The sequence below is a fragment of the Callorhinus ursinus genome, unplaced genomic scaffold, assembly GCF_003265705.2.
Source record: "Callorhinus ursinus isolate GAN/ISIS: 27379988/994484 unplaced genomic scaffold, GSC_fseal_2.0 scaffold7, whole genome shotgun sequence".
In the NCBI taxonomy this organism is placed as follows: Eukaryota; Metazoa; Chordata; class Mammalia; order Carnivora; family Otariidae; genus Callorhinus; species Callorhinus ursinus.
The window spans coordinates 48,616,383-48,623,878 of record NW_027397069.1 but is presented as its reverse complement, the minus strand read 5'-3'; the positions used below and the strand labels follow the sequence as shown (position 1 = coordinate 48,623,878).

Below are 7,496 nucleotides of genomic sequence, written 5' to 3'. Positions count from 1 at the left end.
GGGGAGGGGGATGAGGGAAGGGGGTAACTGGGTGATGGGCATTAAGGAGGGCACGTGATGTAATGAGCACTGGGTGTTATATGCAAGTTATGAATCACTAAATTCTATCCCTGAAATTAGTAATACACTATCTGTTAACTAACTTGAATTTAAATAAAATCTAAAAAAATATTCAAATGGAAGTGGAGGAAAGAGCTCTGTGTTGGGTGGTCGCTATGTGGAAGCCAAGTTTTTTTTTTTTTTCTTTCCTAGTTGTATTCCATTAAACAGCCTGCACTCTTTTTAATCATTCCTCATAGTGTTCTAGGCAGGAGTAACTGTCAAATAGAAGAATATGAACTCAACAGGGTGCAATCATAAAATAACTTTATGTTTCCTCCTGTGGCCCTTTCAAACCAACTCAGTGTGCTTGTTTAAGTCCCATGGATTTTCCAGTAACTCTTAGATTATAAAAAGTCCTCAATCGCTTCAAGTCACGAGAATAAGTCTCAGTTCAGCAATTTAAGGATGCAGCCCAGTTTAATAATAAAACTCTGAACTTCATTTGGAGTTTGAGATTCTCCCCTCCCCCAACTTGATACGACTACTTTGAGCTGAGAATCTAAGACTAGGAGAGGTTGGCAATATCAGTTTCTGTCTGTTCTACTGACATGTGCTTTGTCTTCACAAGCACCCTTCACTCTACCCCACTTTGCTGACTGCCTCCACCAGGGTTGAAGCTAGGGGCAGGAGAAAGAGGTAAGGAAAAGGGAAATTCCTCCTTCATTGAACAAGATGTTATCTGGCATTACAGATAATTCCTCTGCAATTTCTACTTTTTTAAAAAATTTTTTTATTGTTATGTTAATCACCATACATTACATCATTAGTTTTGAATGTGGTGTTCCATGATTCATTGTTTGTGCATAACACCCAGTGCTCCACGCAGAATGTGCCCTCCATAATACCCATCACCGGGCTAACCCATCCCCCACCCCCCTCCCCTCTAGAACCCTCAGTTTGTTTTTCAGAGTCCATCCTCTCTTATGGTTTGTCTCCCTCTCCGACTTACTCCCCTTCATTCTTCACTTCCTGCTATTTTCTTCTTTTTCTTTTTTCTTAACATATGTTGACATTATTTGTTTCAGAAGTACAGATCTGTGATTCAACAGTCTTACACAATTCACAGCGCTCACCATAGCACATACCGTCCCGAATGCCTATCACCCAGCCACCCCATCCCTCCCACCCCCCACCACTCCAGCAACCCTCACTTTGTTTCCTGAGATTAAGAATTCCTCATATAAGTGAGGTCATATGATACATGTCTTTCTCTGATTGACTTATTTCACTCAGCATAACACCCTCCAGTTCCATCCACATCGTTGCAAAAGGCAAGATCTCATTCCTTTTGATGGCTGCATAATATTCCATTGTGTATATATACCACCTCTTCTTTATCCATTCATCTGTCCATGGACATCTTGGCTCTTTCCACACTTTGGCTATTGTGGACATTGCTGCTATAAACATTGGGGTGCACGTACCCCTTCGCATCCCTACATTTGTATCTTTGTGGTAAATACCCAGTAGTGCAATTGCTGGATTGTATGGTAGCTCTATTTTCAACTGTTTGAGGAACCTCCATACTGTTTTCCAGAGTGGTTGCACCAACTTGCATTCCCATCAACAGTGTAGGAGGGTTCCCCTTTCTCCGCATCCCCACCAACATCTGTTGTTTCCTGACTTGTTAATTTTAGCCATTCTGACTGGTGTGAGGTGGTATCTCATAGAGGTTTTGATTTGGATTTCCCTGATGCCGAGCAATGTTGAGCACTTTTTCAAGTGTCTGTTGGCCATTTGGATGTCTTCTTTGGAAAAATGTCTGTTCATGTCTTCTGCCCATTTCTTGATTGGATTATTTGTTCTTTGGGTGTTGAGTTTGATAAGTTCTTTATGGATTTTGGATACTAGCCCTTTATCTGATATGTCATTTGCAAATACTTTCTCCCATTCTGTCGGTTGTCTTTTGGTTTTGTAGACTCTTTCTTTTGCTGTGCAAAAGCTTTTTATCTTGATGAAATCCCAATAGTTCATTTTTGCCCTGGCTTCCCTTGCCTTTGGCGATGTTTCTAGGAAGAAGTTGCTGCGGCTGAGGTCAAAGAGGTTGCTACCTCTGTTCTCCTTTAGGATTTTGATGGACTCCTGTCTCACTTTGGGTCTTTCAACCATTTGGAGTCTCTTTTTGTGTGTGGTGTAAGGAAATGGTCCAGTTTCATTCTTCTGCATGTAGCTGTCCAATATTCCCAACATCATTTGTTGAAGAGACTGTCTTTTTTCCATTGGACATTCTTTCCTGCTTTGTCAAAGATGAGTTGACCATAGAGTTGAGGGTCCATTTCTGGGCTCTCTATACTGTTCCATTGATCTATGTGTCTGTTTTTGTGCCAGTACCAGACTGTCTTGATGATGACAGCTTCGTAATAGAGCTGGAAGTCCGAAATTGTGATGCCGCCAGCTTTGCTTTTCTTTTTCAATATTCCTCTGGCTATTTGGGGTCTCTTCTGGTTCCATACAAATTTTAGGATTATTTGTTCCATTTCTTTGAAAAAAGTGGATGGTATTTTGATGGGGATTGCATTGAATGTGTAGATTGCTCTAGGTAGCATTGACATCTTTACAATGTTTTTTCTTCCAATCCATGAGCATGGAACATTTTTCCATTTCTTTGTGTCTTCTTCAATTTCTTTCATGAGTATTTTATAGTTTTCTGAGTACAGATCCTTTGCCTCTTTGGTTAAATTTATTCCTAGGTATCTTATGGTTTTGGCTGCAATTGTAAATGGGATCGACTCCTTGATTTGTCTCTCTTCTGTCTTGTTGTTGGTGTATAGGAATGCCACTGATTTCTGTGCATTGATTTTATATCCTGCCACTTTACTGAATTCCTGTATGAGTTCTAGCAGTTTTGGGGTGGGGTCTTTTGGGTTTTCCACATACAGTATCATGTCATCTGCAAAGAGTGAGAGTTTGACTTCTTCTTTGCTGATTTGGATGCCTTTGATTTCTTTTTGTTGTCTGCTGTGGCTAGGACTTCTAATACTATGTTGAATAGCAGTGGTGATAGTGGACATCCCTGCCACGTTCCTGACCTTAGGGGAAAAGCTCTCAGCTTTTCCCCATTGAGAATGATATTCGCTGTAGGTTTTTCATAGATGGCTTTTATGATATTGAGGTATGTACCCTCTATCCCTATACTCTGAAGAGTTTTGATCAAGAAAGGATGCTGTACTTTGTCAAATGCTTTTTCTGCATCTATTGAGAGGATCATATGATTCTTGTTCTTTCTTTTGTTAATGTATTGTATCATGTTGATGGATTTGTGGATGTTGAACCCACCTTGCAGCCCAGGGATAAATCCCACTTGGTCATGGTGAATAATCCTTTTAATGTACTGTTGGATCCTGTTGGCTAGTATTTTGGTGAGAATTTTTGCATCCATGTTCATCAAGGATATTGGTCTGTAATTCTCCTTTTTGATGGGGTCTTTGTCTGATTTTGGGATCAAGGTAATGGTGTCCTCATAAAATGAATTTGGCAGTTTTCCTTCCAATTCTATTTTTTGGAACAGTTTCAGGAGAATAGGTATTAATTCTTCTTTAAATGTCTGATAGAATTCCCCTGGGAAGCCATCTGGCCCTGGGCTTTTGTTTGTTGGGAGATTTTTTGATGACTGCTTCAATTTCCTTAGTGGTTATAGGTCCGTTCAGGTTTTCTATTTCTTCCTGGTTAAATTTTGGTAGTTGATACATCCCTAGGAATGCACCCATTTCTTCCAGGTTATCTAATTTGCTGGCATAGAGTTGCTCATAATATGTTCTTATCATTGTTTGTATTTCTTTGGTGTTGGTTGTGATCTCTCCTCTTTCATTCATGATTTTGTTGATTTGGGTCATTTCTTTTTTCTTTTTAATCAGTCTGGCCAGGGGTTTATCAATCTTGTTAATTCTTTCAAAGAACCAGCTCCTAGTTTTGTTGATCTGTTCTACTGTTCTTTTGGTTTCTAGTTCATTGATTTCTGCTCTGATCTTTATGATTTCTCTTCTCCTGCTGGGTTTAGGCTTTATTTGCTGTTCTTTCTCCAGCTCCTTTAGGTGTAGGGTTAGGTTGTGTATTTGAGACCTTTCTTGTTTCTTGAGAAAGGCTTGTATTGCTATATACTTTCCTCTCAGGACTGCCTTTGCTGTATCCCATAGATTTTGAACAGTTGTGTTTTCATTTTCATTGGTTTCCATGAATTTTTTAAATTCTTTAATTTCCCGGTTGCCCCATTCATTCTTTAGTAGGATGCTCTTTAGCCTCCATGTATTTGAGTTCTTTCCGACTTTCCTCTTGTGATTGAGTTCTAGTTTCAAAGCATTGTGGTCTGAAAATATGCAGGGAATGATCCCCATCTTTTGGTACCGGTTGAGACCTGATTTGTGACCTAGGATGTGATCAATTCTGGAGAATGTTCCATGGGCACTAGAGAAGAGTGTGTATTCCGTTGCTTTGGGATGGAATGTTCTGAATATGTCTGTGAAGTCCATTTGGTCCAGTGTGTCATTTAAAGTCTTTATTTCCTTGTTGATCTTTTGCTTAGATGATCTTTCCATTTCAGTCGGGGGGTGTTAAAGTCCCCCACTATTACTGTATTGTTGTCAATGTGTTTCTTTGCTTTTGTTATTAATTGCCTTATATAATTGGCTGCTCCCATGTTAGCGGAATAGATATTTACAATTGTTAGATCTTCTTGTTGGATAGACGCCTTTAAGTAGGATATAGTGTCCTTCTTCATCTCTTATTACAGTCTTTGGTTTAAAATCTAATTTGTCTGATATAAGGATTGCCACCCCAGCTTTCTTTTGGTGTCCATGAGCATGGTAAATGGTTTTCCACCCCCTCACTTTCAATGTGGGGGTGTCTTTGGGTCTAAAATGAGTCTCTTGCAGACAGCATATGGATGGGTCTTGTTTTTTAGTCCAATCTGATAGCCTGGGTCTTTTGATTGGGGCATTGAGCCCATTTACATTCAGGGTAACTATTGAAAGATATGAATTTAGTGCCATTGTATGGCCTGTAAGGTGACTGTGAGTGTATATTGTCTGTGTTCCTTTCTGATCTATGCTGCTTTTAGGCTCTCTCTTTGCTTAGAGGACCCCTTTCAATATTTCTTGTAGGGTTGGTTTCGTGTTTGCAGATTCCTTTAGTTTTTGCTTGTCCTGGAAGCTTGTTATCTCTCCTTCTATTTTCAATGACAGCCTAGCTGGAGATAGTATTCTTGGCTGCATATTTTTCTCGTTTAGTGCTCTGAAGAGCTCATGACAGTACTTTCTGGCCTGCCAGGTCTCTGTGGATAGGTCTGTTGCCAATCTAATATTTCTACCATTGTAGGTTACATATCTCTTCTCCCAAGCTGCTTTCAGGATTTTCTCTTTGTCTCTGAGACTCGTAAGTTTTACTATTAGATGTCGGGGTGTTGACCTATTTTTATTGATTTTGAGAGGGGTTCTCTGTGCCTCCTCGATTTTGATGCCTGTTTCCTTCCACACATTAGGGAAGTTCTCTGCTATTATTTGCTCCAATATCCCTTCTGCCCCCCTCTCTCTCTCTTCTTCTTCTGGGATCCCAATTATTCTAATGTTGTTTTGTCTTATCATATCGCTTATCTCTCGAATTCTGCCCTCGTGATCCTGTAGTTGTTTGTCTCTCTTTTTCTCAGCCTCTTTATTTTCCATCATTTGGTCTTCTATATCGCTGATTCTCTCTTCTGCCTCATTTATCCTAGCAGTTAGTGCCCCCATTTTTGATTGCACCTCATCAATAGCCTTTTTGATTTTGACTTGGTTAGATTTTAGTTCTTTTATTTCTCCAGAAAGGGTTTCTCTAATAACTTCCACGCTTTTCTCAAGCCCAGCTAGTATCTTTAAAGTCATGATTCTGAACTCTAGGTCCGACATCGAACTAATGTCCGTATTGAGTAGGTCCCTGGCTGACGGTACTACCTCTTGTTCTTTTTGCTGAGGTCATTTTTTTCGTCTTGTCATTTTGTCCAGAGGAGAAGAGATGAATGAGAGAACAAAATGCTAACAGGTTAACAATGTCCCCAGGAAATATACTCTATACAAATCAGAAAAGACCTGAAACCAGGGGAAAAGAAAGGGAAAGAAAGAAAAAAGAAAGAGGAAAAAAAAAAGATAAAAACAAAAACAGAACAATACAAAAAAAACAGAATATGATCAAATATGATCAGGCTAGTGCATAGATCAGTGCCACACACTAGATTTTGGGCGTATTTTGGTCTGTTAGAAAAAAGTGCCTCCTAAAATTTTAAAGGAAGAAAGACTTATATATGTACAAAATAAGGGTTGATACAATGAAGAGATGGAAGATGACTGTAAAAATGAAAATTATAAAAGATTTTTATAAAAGGAATTGATAAGATAAGAAGTTGTTTGAAAAAAGAAAGAAGATTTAAAAAAAAAGAAAAAAAAAGGGAGAGAATGTGATCAGGCAGGAGACTAGAACAAAGCCATACACTAGTGATTTAGGGTATATTTTGATCTGTTAGAAGAAACTGTATCTCAAAATTTTAAAGAGAGAACAACTTATATATATATGCCAAAAATAAGGGTAACTACTATGAAGGGATAAAATATGGCTCTACAAATCAAAAATAAAAAATGTTTTTTTAAAAAGGGATTGATAAGATGGTTGAAAAAGTGAAAAAGAAAAATTTAAAAAAAAGCAGTTAAAAAATTAACTTTGAAAAACTGATGAATCATGGTAAAAAAAAGCCATGAATTCTATGTGCAGTATTCCCCTAGTGCTGGAGTTCTCCCGTTCTCCTTGATCAGTAAACTTGGTCTTGGCTTGCTGGCTGTTCGTGCTGATCTTCGGGGGGGAGGGGCCTGTTGCCGTGGTTCCCAAATGTCTTTGCCGGAGGCGGAATTGCCCTGCCCTTGTTGGTCCGGGTAAGCAAGCTGCTCAGGTTTGCTCTCAGGAGCTTTTGTTCCCTGCAAGCTCTCGGTATAGCTTTGGAGGACCAGGGTGAAAATGGTGGCCTCCCAATCTCCACCCAGAGGAGCTGAGGACTCGGGGCCCCGCTCCTCAGTGCGCCCCCAGAGAAAAGCAGTCACTCCCGTCTCCCTGGTCTCCAGCTGCACTCCGTGCTCACCCGGCCTGTGACTCGAGCATTTCTATCTCTGGCACTCGATCCCGTGTGGAGTCTCCAAACCCAGCAGATCCCTGCGGTGCGCTCCCGCGCTGCTCCTCCAGGGGGAGGAAGGGGAGTCTCCCCAGATCTGCTGCTTGTTGGGTCCCTGCTGGAGGAGAAGTGGCCCAACTGTTACCGATCACAGTTTATGGCAACCCCGAGCCGAGAGCCCGTGACTCGGCTCCGTCTCTGCAGCCGGCTTCCCCGCTCCAATACCTGGCAGCTCTGCTGCACTCAGGCACCCCCGGTTTTTCTGTGACCC

At 40.5% G+C, this 7,496-nt stretch overlaps 1 long non-coding RNA gene across 1 annotated transcript in view; it reads left to right on the top strand.

Annotated features, from left to right (window-relative positions):
• The first annotated feature begins 657 nt into the window (after positions 1–657).
• LOC112826645 (uncharacterized) overlaps positions 658–7,496 on the top strand; it is a 57,741-nt gene continuing 50,902 nt past the window's right edge. Inside the window, exon 1 of the long non-coding RNA XR_003208996.2 lies at positions 658–738. This is a non-coding gene — a long non-coding RNA (uncharacterized lncRNA). The remainder of the gene's footprint in view (positions 739–7,496) is intronic.